This window comes from Zootoca vivipara, chromosome 10 (genome assembly GCF_963506605.1).
Source record: "Zootoca vivipara chromosome 10, rZooViv1.1, whole genome shotgun sequence".
NCBI classification, from domain to species: Eukaryota; Metazoa; Chordata; class Lepidosauria; order Squamata; family Lacertidae; genus Zootoca; species Zootoca vivipara.
In genome coordinates this window covers 67,420,092-67,430,242 of record NC_083285.1, presented here as the reverse complement: position 1 = coordinate 67,430,242, position 10,151 = coordinate 67,420,092, and the positions used below count along the sequence as shown (strand labels likewise).

At 47.2% G+C, this 10,151-nt stretch overlaps 1 protein-coding gene across 3 annotated transcripts in view; it reads left to right on the top strand.

The window, feature by feature from the left end:
- Nucleotides 1-638: 638 nt before the first annotated feature.
- Nucleotides 639-10,151, top strand: part of TASOR2 (transcription activation suppressor family member 2) — a 57,517-nt gene continuing 48,004 nt past the window's right edge. For 2 of the 3 annotated variants that reach the window (XM_035128555.2, XM_035128553.2), the window contains exon 1: nt 640-1,455. The gene's annotated coding sequence lies outside the window, so the exon portion shown is untranslated. Of the gene's footprint in view, nt 1,456-10,151 lie in introns of all 3 variants that reach the window. The other variant, XM_035128556.2, reaches the window with a different exon arrangement.

The following is a 10,151-nucleotide window of genomic DNA, read 5'->3' as shown; positions in this document are numbered from 1 at the left end:
CACCTTGGGACTCTTTTAGCACTGGTCCAGAGAAAAGACAAAACATTAACAGGCGGCAGATAGATAGTTTATTACGGCCATAGGCCCATATTCAATACCAATATACATTGTACAACAAAGCAAACATGACAAAATAAAATTAATAAAATTAAAATACATATCTAAAATCATAAGATCTGCGTCGCCGGTTTTTGTCCTTGCAGCTTCTTCGCCAACCTGGTGCCCGCCAGATGTTTCCGCCTGCAACTCCCATCAAAGCATCACCTGGAGGAGGGCACCAGGTCGGGCGAAGCCTGAGGACCTTGAGTTTCTTTTTCTTCTTCTTTTTAAGTCTCCCAATTTCCCTCGGTTTTTATTATTCTGGCGCGCGTTTAAAAACCAGCCGCCGCCGCCCATCCCGGCGATGCTCCTTGGCGTTGCAAAGCGCCCTTTCTCCCCCTTTCTCCCCCTTGCAATCGGGGCTCTGCAAGGCGCTAGTCCCCAGTTTTCCCGAGCGGTGCTTGCTTGCTTTTTTTTTGTTGTTGCAAAGATTTGACGCGTGTGGCGTGTCGTGGGTTGGGGAAAGCAAAGCGAGCAGGAAGTTAAAAGCCTCCTGGAGGCATCCGACTCTTTCCGGGTCAGTTTTCACTTTCTTTCTGTCGCCCTCCCTCGCCACCTTCCTTCCCTTCCCTCGCTCGCTCGCTTGCTTGCAAAACGGGGCTTTTTCACTTCCTGGGGTCGGCGGATGAGCTGCTTCGGCCTCCCACCTACCCCGAAAGGAGCCCGGAGTCGGACATGTTTCTCTTTTTCTTCCACGAAAGCGCTTTTTCCTCCTTTTTCCAAGGGGGGCTCTGCAGATCTGCCTCTCCCCCCTCGTCTTAAGACAAAAGGAGGCGGCGGTGGCGAGGCCATCTTAACGCAGCGGCGTGCGCTTTGCAACTGGCGTCTCCAAACGCCGAGACGGGAAAAGAGCGCAGCTGCTATTCCATATTTTTAAATTTTTTATTTTATTTTTGCAAGTTACTTTCTCGCTGTCCTTTCCCCCCCCCCTCTCTCTTCATCTGGGTCTGAGGTTGGGGATCGAGAGTTGCATCTCCGTCTTGCAATTTCGCATCTTTCCCAAATAAATTGTCGGCGTTCCTTTTTATGAAAGCAGACCGTCCTTTGGGACACCCCTGTCTTTCTCCCTTTTTAATAATAATAAATAGTAATAATGCAAAGCGACGCCCGCAGAGGGAAAGGGGGTCGTTGACGCGGGTTTCCTCCGTTCTCACGTGAAGGAATGCACGGAGGGCCCGGCGCTTTGGCAGAAAGAAAAGGGTGAATGAAAGTGGTCGCGGAGGTGTAAACGAGCAATAATCCCAAAAGGAGAAGCGGAGCGGGGGGGAAAGGAAGGAGAGGGACCGGATCCTGTTCGCTCGTTGACCATGGGAGAGCCTCGGAACAAGCGCCAGAGGATTTTGACACCTGTTGCGGGTGAGTGAGGATGCGCAAGCGGGACGACGCGTGTCGGCCGAGCGGGTTGGGCGATGCGGGGATGTGTCTATTTCTCTCTCTTTGTGGTTTTCTCCGAAACAGTCTCCGTTTACGGTTCCCTCTCGGGGTCAGTTGCGCGCGATCCTACCTCCAGCAATGCGCCTTCGCGTGGATTGCGGGGACCCTTTTAAAGGGCGCAGAAATGAAAGATAAGCCAGCCGGGGTTAGCGCTCCTGCGCAAGCCTCTTCCCCCCCCTCCCGCGGTGGGAGGTGGGAGGGAAGCGTGGATCGGATGGCAGGATTGGAACCCAGGATTGAGGAAGAGCTCCTGCGCGCAGAAATGGCAAAAAGCTCCCCGCGATCGGCGCAAGAACGCCTCCGCTGCGGAGTGAAAGTGAAAAGCGAGGCTCACATGCTTTTCCGGCACAAAATCCGGCTTTGGAGTGGATGGGAGCTGCGCAGGAGCTCTTCTGCGGATCTTCCAACGTGCGATCGCGGTGGGGTTTTTATCGTTCGTTTCCATTCCTTGCAAGCGCCGTTTAGACAAAAAGGTCCGGAGCTGGCAGCGTGGGGCCTTTTAAAGGATCCGGATCGCTGGCCTGAATCCGGATATCCCTGGTTGCGCCACACGTTTTTGGATCTATCCAGCGTCGGGGAGAAACTCAGACGCCTGGTTTGGTGGTTCTTTTCAGGGTGACCTGACCACATCCTAAACCGGCAGGAAGGTTTCAACAACCTGATTTCCTCCTTGTGAAGTAAGCCCTACTGAGCCATGTGCTTTACTCCCAGGTAAAGCCTGGAAGAGAGGATGGCAGCTGCCTTAGGGTAGTTTTGCAAAATCTGAGATTTTTCTCCAAATGCCCCTACCCACTTAAACCGCGACCCCGTGAATATTTCCTCTGACATAGGGGCCTTCTTCCCTAGGAAGTGCGCTTAGGATTGCAGTGACCGATACTGTCACCGAGGACTTGCTTCCTGTTACAGAACAAGCCATTCCAGTCGCTTGACCCCTGGGTTGCATTGCTGTGGGTCTTTACGTACGAGTAAACCCAGTGCAATTTGCTGGGACTCGCCTGCATTTTTTCAATTCATGTATTGCATTTATATCCCAACTTTTCCTCCGAGGAGCCGAATGCAGCGCACTTCCCTCCCCCTCCCCATTTAATCCCACAACAACTCTGTGAGGTAGGCCGAGGGGCAGTGGCTGGCCCAAAGTTGCCCAGCGAGTGGGGATTTGAACCCAGGTCTCTCAGGTTCTAGCCTAGCGTCCGTGAATTTTTAAATCTGAAGGTGGCCTTGGGCGGTGTGCTTGGAAATAAGCGCTGCTGTGGGATGGGCCTTATTCCCAGGGCCGTGTGTGCAGGATCAGAGCCCTAATCCTCGGGGGTATGATCTTCCGCGCGTTGGGAGGGACGTGCAGTGTGATCCAATGCATTAGTCCTGCGGAAGGGAGTTCCGCTGGTATTCGTAGGGACCGCGAAGCTCATCTAATTCAACCCTCTGCAATGGCAGATGGCTACCCAAAGAGCAAGAATTGCCATTAGAAAGCCTTAAGTGAAGTACGTTGCTTGTTTTTTAGATGCATGAGTTAGTGAGTTTCTTGGTGCGTCTCTTAGCCGCTCCTTTAACTTCCCCTTCTCTACTTTTAAAGGTAACTTATCTGTAAGAGAACAACAAGCTGTTCTTTGCAGACTGCAAAATGACAGCTTTTAGTTGTTTTTTTTTTTAAGGAAACGAGAAAAGGAAATACAAATGGCCTTTGTGAAAAGTGCAGGATGTGAAAAGTGCAGGATAAAGGTCTAGTTAAAATCAAGGCAACTTGAAGTGTAATTTTGTAAATCAGTATTTGCTGCCATGATGATCAAACAAACACTTTCAGGTGCTAAGATCGGCGGAGGGGAGAACCTCTTGCTTGTTCCACCGAAATCGAAGCTTGGGGGGGGGGGCGCGGACGGTGGAACAGGACAGAGTCTTCTCTATGGCAGCTCCTGAGTTGTGGAACTCCTTCCCAACCGAGATCTGCCTGGTACCTTCACCATCCAGCTTTCTGCAAATGCTGAAGGCTCACTTCTTGTTTCAAACTATTTTTAATATTGTGTTTTCACTTTCAGTATTGTGTTTTAGTAACCCAGTATTAGAAACTCAGATATGGAAGCTAATTGCCAAATGGCAATTTAAACCTAGCCTACGGTCGCCACAACTGAATATCTAGGTGCTATGTTTTTTTAAAAAAAATTGAGCTTGCTATTTTTATTACCATTAATTCATTTCATTTCTTTATATTTTAAAGGGGGGGATCTGAGCGGTTTGCAACACAGCAAATCATCAAATAAAACAATCCAGAATTAAACGAGCTTCGAGGAAAATATTTCAGATCCTTCTCTAAGCCACCTTTTGCTTCCCCATATTTGTTACCTACCTAATTTATAAAGCGGCCCATAGCAGAAGTACTCTAGGAAGCCAGGGTGGTGTCGAGTGTTGGGCTAGGTTCCTGAAATTCATTTGGATTGTGCATGCAAAATGTAACGGATAGAATTTGACTGGAGAATTTTGAACACACAAATCAAACTCAATGTAAAAAACACTATTATTATTTGCTCTCTGTTTCATCTAGTTTTTGTTGTACCTTGGTACTTTGGTTCTCAAACGACGAAAACCTGGAAGTAAGTGTTCCGGTTTTCAAACGTTTTTTGGAAGGCGAATGTCCGATGCAGCTGTCAGCTATTGTTTCCGGGGCGCCTGCACCAATCAGAAGCTGCGCCTTGGTTTTCGAACATTTCGTAAGTCAAATGGACTTCCGGAACGGATTAAGTTTGGCGCTTTTGTTTTTGCTATTTATTTTGCGTTTTTGTTTTTGAGGCTTTTTCGGTTAATTTGTTTTTGTGACCGTGTGGAATCCAGTTCAGCTACTGAATGATTGATTGACTGACTGCTGAAATGGAAAAAAGCCCGCCATCCAAACAATGACTATCATCAGTGCGGGGAAAGAAATAAAATTAATTTTAATTTTTATCATCTACAATACTGTCTTATTTATTTTATAGTGCAGTACATTGATTCTTACTTTCATTTTATGGATCAATGGTTTCTTTAGATCAGGGGTCCCCAGACTTACCGCGCGGCGGGCCGGAGGGCAGGGGAGTGCGCGGGCCGGAGGGCGGGGGAGTGCGCGCCCGTGCGCATGCGCACACACACACGGTCGGGAAAAATCACCGAAAATCGCTTGTGCGCATGCGTATGGGCCTCCCCCGACCCAGAAGTGCATCGGAAATGACCTCTTCTGGGTCGGGAGAGGCCCATACGCATGCGCACAAAGGATTTTCGGCGATTTTTTGCCGATTTTTAAGATCGTCGCCGCGCCGCGTGCCGTAAGAGCGGGCGGCGGCAGCGGGCAGCGGGGGTCGTCGCGGGCCGGATTGGGAGGCCGATTGGGCCGCATCCGGCCCGGGGACCGTAGTTTGGGGACCCCTGCTTTAGATAGTAAAATTCATGTTAAATTGCTGTTTTAGGGTTTTTTTAAAGTCTGGAACGGATTAATCCGTTTTGCATGACTTTCAAGGGGAAAGTGCACCTTGGTTTTGGAACACTTTGGTTTTGGGACACTTTAAGTTTGAGAACCACGGTACCACTGTACATTGTTTCTCTGTGCTTGAGAAATACAATAAAACTCAGAAAAGACGTTTTTACAGTGGAATGTTATGCGTGTTGTCTACTAGCAAGTAAGTCCTGTTGAGTTCAATGGGGCTTACTCCTAGGTAAATGTGCATGGGATCACAGCCTTCTGAGTCTGTGGTGGTGACTGCTGAACTTCTGGATATGGAAACAGCAGGACTCTCTCTGTTGTTTATTCCCCCCCCCCCCCGGTCTACTTTAGTGTTTTATAGCTGTTTTAAAGATTACATTCCATTTTTGTTACCGTATACATTGCTACTCTGCATGGGGTTGGAATTCCAGCTCAATACATTTTAGGGGGCGGAAAGAGAGAAATGAACAAACCTTGAAACTTGTTAGCCTTCTTTTTCTCTTTTAACCGATAACGAGCTGATTATTTGTGCTGGGTCGTTAGAAATTCAAAATGAGATGTGTTAAGGCTCTTTGCGTTATTAGCAATGTTGCAAATAAATTGTATACAGTACTTCGTTAGATTCAGGTGGTGTACACTAAGCTGACTTTTCAAACAGTAATTGAATTATGTGCAAAGGATAACTCATGTTATTTAGATAGCTTCAAAGTATTACTAAACGACTAAACAACATTACTTGCACAGAAAAACTATGGTGGGGGGGGGCGGAGAAGGTCAATTTACTAAAATGCAATAGAAAATGGTTGATCCAGTTTTTTTGGGTAGGTCTGTCAGAGATAGGAAAAATGCTACAAATAAGTTGCAGAGAAGTTTCCGAAACCCCCCCAGAACTTTCAAGATGATACGTACTCAACTGTGCTGATTTTTGTGTGAACCGCGAGCAGTTTGGAGTCCTTTGGACGTCATGCGAAACCATGGTTTATTGTGACAATAATGATCCTCGCCTCCTCCAGAACTTACATTCTCTTTCCTCCTCTGGCACGGTCAGGAGGAGATTGGATTCTGATTCCAGTTAACCACGGTTTAGCGTTACATGTGAGCTGTGCCTAGTCTTAGCTATGATTTGTGGCTTGTTTCGCACAGAAAAATAATAATAATTAAGAGGTTTCCAGGCCCACCTCATTTATCTCCATGTCTGAAAAACTACCACCTGTTAGATTTCGGTATCAGGCTGCTGAAAAGTTCAAGGAATGCTCGCTTTCTCTCTTTTCTGTGCAGCATTTTGGGAGATCGCAGAGCAAGTTTGCTGCAGCCTTGAGTCTGCACAGGCGACCTTCCTGGTATTTGCAGCATCCAAGTGTGAGGTCTTTGAGCCATGCCCCATGTGATACTTAAAAGGTAAAGGGACCCCTGACCATTAGGTCCAGTCGTGACCGACTCTGGGGTTGCGCGCTCATCTCGCATTATTGGCCGAGGGAGCCGGCGTATAGCTTCCAGGTCATGTGGCCAGCATGACAAAGTCGCTTCTGGCAAGCCAGAGTAGCACATGGAAACGCCGTTTACCTTCCCGCTATAGCGGTTCCTATTTATCTACTTGCACTTTGATGTGCTTTCGAACTGCTAGGTTGGCAGGAGCTGGGACCAAGCAACGGGAGCTCACCCCGTCACAGGGATTCGAACCGCCGACCTTCTGATCAGCAAGCCCTAGGCTCAGTGGTTTAACCACAGCGCCACCTGGGTCCCTATGTGATACGTAGCAGAGCACAATAACTTGACCTGCCAGTTTAACAGGGTAGCGTCTGTTCGTGGGAAAACGGGCGCTTTTCTGTGAGGTCCACCCCTCTGGGTTTCTTTTCCTCTTCCCTTCCGACCCGTTTAATTCTTTTAGGAAACACAGCCCGTTAAAACAGCACGTTATTGAACCGTAGTTAACTAACGGCACTCTGGTCTCTCTTCCAAATACGTACCACCTAAAAATTATTTTCTAGCTTAATTGCATTGATACAAAATAGCAACAGGACATTTTACTGGGGAACAGGGGAGGTGCATGCAGAAACAGGTGAGACGAAGGAATATATCAATAAGGTACAGTCAAACTCCCAACGTTTTGGAACGTTTCAGCTCCCAGGCACCGAACACCCGAAGTAACTGCTCCGGTTTTTGAACGATTTTCGGAAGCCAAACGCCTTCCGGGGAGTTTTTTTCCCTTTTTCCTCCACTGACTCTGCCGACCGCCCTTTGATCCTCGGTTGTCAAACATTTTGGAAGTTGAGCGGTCTTCTGGAACAGACTATGTTCGACAACTGAGGTTTGACTGTACAGTGCTACCTTGTTCTCGAACTTAATCCAATCGACTGCCAAAAGCGTTCGAAAACCAAGGCGCAGCTTCCGATTGGTTGCAGGAGCTTCCTGCACTCAAGTGGAAGCCGCGTCGGACGTTCAGCTTCCGAAAAACGTTCGCAAACCAGAACACTTACTTGCAACGTGTGGGAGCCGATTTGTTTGGCAACTAAGCCGTTCGAGAACCAAGGTACCACTGTATATTAAAAATCATATAAAAATATAACTAAATCTACAAAACTTATTCTTGGAAGGGGTCGTTTAGCAAGGATCTAATTAGTTTATTCAAAGTTACTTTTAAAGAGGAAGTGTTGATGGTTTTTTCATTATCAACGCATCTGAATGGAGTGGGCACTGCAAAATTCATACAGTGACCGTTGCTGGGAACCACAGGAGAGGAGAGGGCCCTTGTGCTTGAATCCTGGCCACTGTGAGAACAGGATGATGGACTAGATGGGCCATTGATCTGATCCAGCAGGATCCTTTTGTGTTCTTAGGAGTGATGAAATTTGATTCCAGAATAGTCATGGTCTTGTTTGGTCAATGGAATATTCATTCTTAAGATTTTGTGGCCCCATTTGGTGCCCTGCAAAGGATGGAAACAGGCAGCGAGCGAAGTTCTTCTGTTTGTTGTTTTCTCCCTAATGGGTGGAGCGTGGCCTGTAAGCAACAGTACTAATTGGCATCCCGTGATGGAAATGAATTTGTGGATTCATTATAAGCGCAGTGTGTTCGTGGGTGTAATAACATAGCTTGTGAAGCTGTGGTCCTGGGAGATGTAAAACAGAATGGAGGTGCCCCTTGGGTTTTGGGTTTTGTTTTACATTGAGACATCACTAAGGCTCCCTTGGTTACTGCTTTTACATCCTGCTTTTAAATGCCACTGAAAAGTGTGGACTGCAACTAGCTCCCTGCGTTAAGGACCTCTGGCTTAAGTTGCTGTTCTTGAAAGCCAAAATCCACAATATTTTCTGTGCTCCAGCTACGATTTCGAAGACATTGGCACAATGCGAGTCCCCAACATGACACATCCCATAACCTCCTGCCCCTTAATTCTTTTTTAAATGATTTTATTTTATTGTTGCTTGGTTGGTAGGTGAAGCCTGATTTTTTTGGGGGGGGGGAGTTGGCCTCCTTTTTGTCTGTTTTGGTGTGTGTGTGTGTGTGTGTGTGTGTGTGTGTGTGTGTGTGTAGAGAGAGAGGTTATTAAAGGTAAAGGGACCCCTGACCATTAGGTCCAGTCGTGACCGACTCTGGGGTTACGGCGCTCATCTCGTGTCCAGTTCTGGGCACCACAGTTCAAGAAGGATACTGACAAGCTGGAACGTGTCCAGAAGAGGGCAACGAAAATGGTCAAAGGCCTGGAAACAATGCCTTATGACAGGGGTTCCCAACAAAATTTTCTCGAGGACCCCTCATCGAGCCGCTATTGTGACAAGGACCCCCATTAATTCCTAATCCTAAAATTAAAAAGTGAGAGCCAAATTAAGAGTATTTTTATATTTTATATTTATACTTTTTTTACAGTTACAACAGAGTACTCCATCAGTATACAGTTAGTTTTAATTTTCAGTTCTTAATGAGATGAACCACTTTTTAACCAACGGTCCATTTTTAAGTACGCGAACTGTAGCTTCCGCGAAAAACAACGCTTTGTTTACAAACACTACTGTTTTGCAAAGAGGCAGCACGCGCCAGGGAGGGGAATGGAGAAGACAGGGTACCTGCGCAGTAGCGCACAAATAAAGCCGACGCGCACAAAGCATCTTGGGGAGGTGAGCGTTAGTAGAATACGCACACTGCCTCTTTGCAAAACAGTAGTGTTTGTAAAGCGCCACCTAACGGCATACAGCAGAACTACTGCCTCTATCTAATTCTAGTTTTGCGCTAGACTCTGCTCATGCAGGAAGCGGCCAAAACAAAAAATCTGTTATCATACGAAATATATTTAATATATTTTTTATTCTAATAGCATCTTGCGGACCCCTCTGGCATAGCTCGCGGACCCCTGGGGGTCCCCGGACCACCTGTTGGGAACCACTGCCTTATGAGGAACGGCTTAGGGAGCTGAGTATGTTTAGCCTGGAGAAGAGAAGGTTAAGGGGTGATATGATAGCCATGTTCAAATATATAAAAGGATGTCATATAGAGGAGGGAGAAAGGTTGTTTTCTGCTGCTCCAGAGAAGCGGACACGGAGCAATGGATTCAAACTACAAGAAAGAAGATTCCACCTAAACATTAGAAAGAACTTCCTGACAGTAAGAGCTGTTCGGCAGTGGAATTTGCTACCAAGGAGTGTGGTGGAGTCTCCTTCTTTGGAGGTCTTTAAGCAGAGGCTTGACAGGCATATGTCAAGAATGCTTTGATAGTGTTTCCTGCTTGGCAGGGGGTTGGACTGGATGGCCCTTGTGGTCTCTTCCAACTCTATGATTCTATGTTATTGGCCGAGGGAGCCGGCATACAGCTTCCAGGTCAGGCATCCCCAAACTTTGGCCCTCCGTATGTTTTGGACTACAATTCCCATCTTCCCCGACCACTGGTCCTGTTAGCTAGGGATCATGGGAGTTGTAGGCCAAAACATCTGGAGGGCTGCAGTTTGGGGATGCCTGTTCCAGGTCATGTGTTTCCCCCGCAGCAGTAAAAGACCTTGCCAGTTCCTTACTGTTTGTGTGTCATCTACTAGGAAGGTTTCTTGAAACACAGTGTCAGCTGATTTTCTGGGAAATCAGATAACTCTGTGGCAAGCACGTGCTCCCCAACCGAAGTCCCTTGTTATGTGAAGCTGTCAGATAATATCAAGAGATACCAGCGAATGCTAATCTATATACAGTG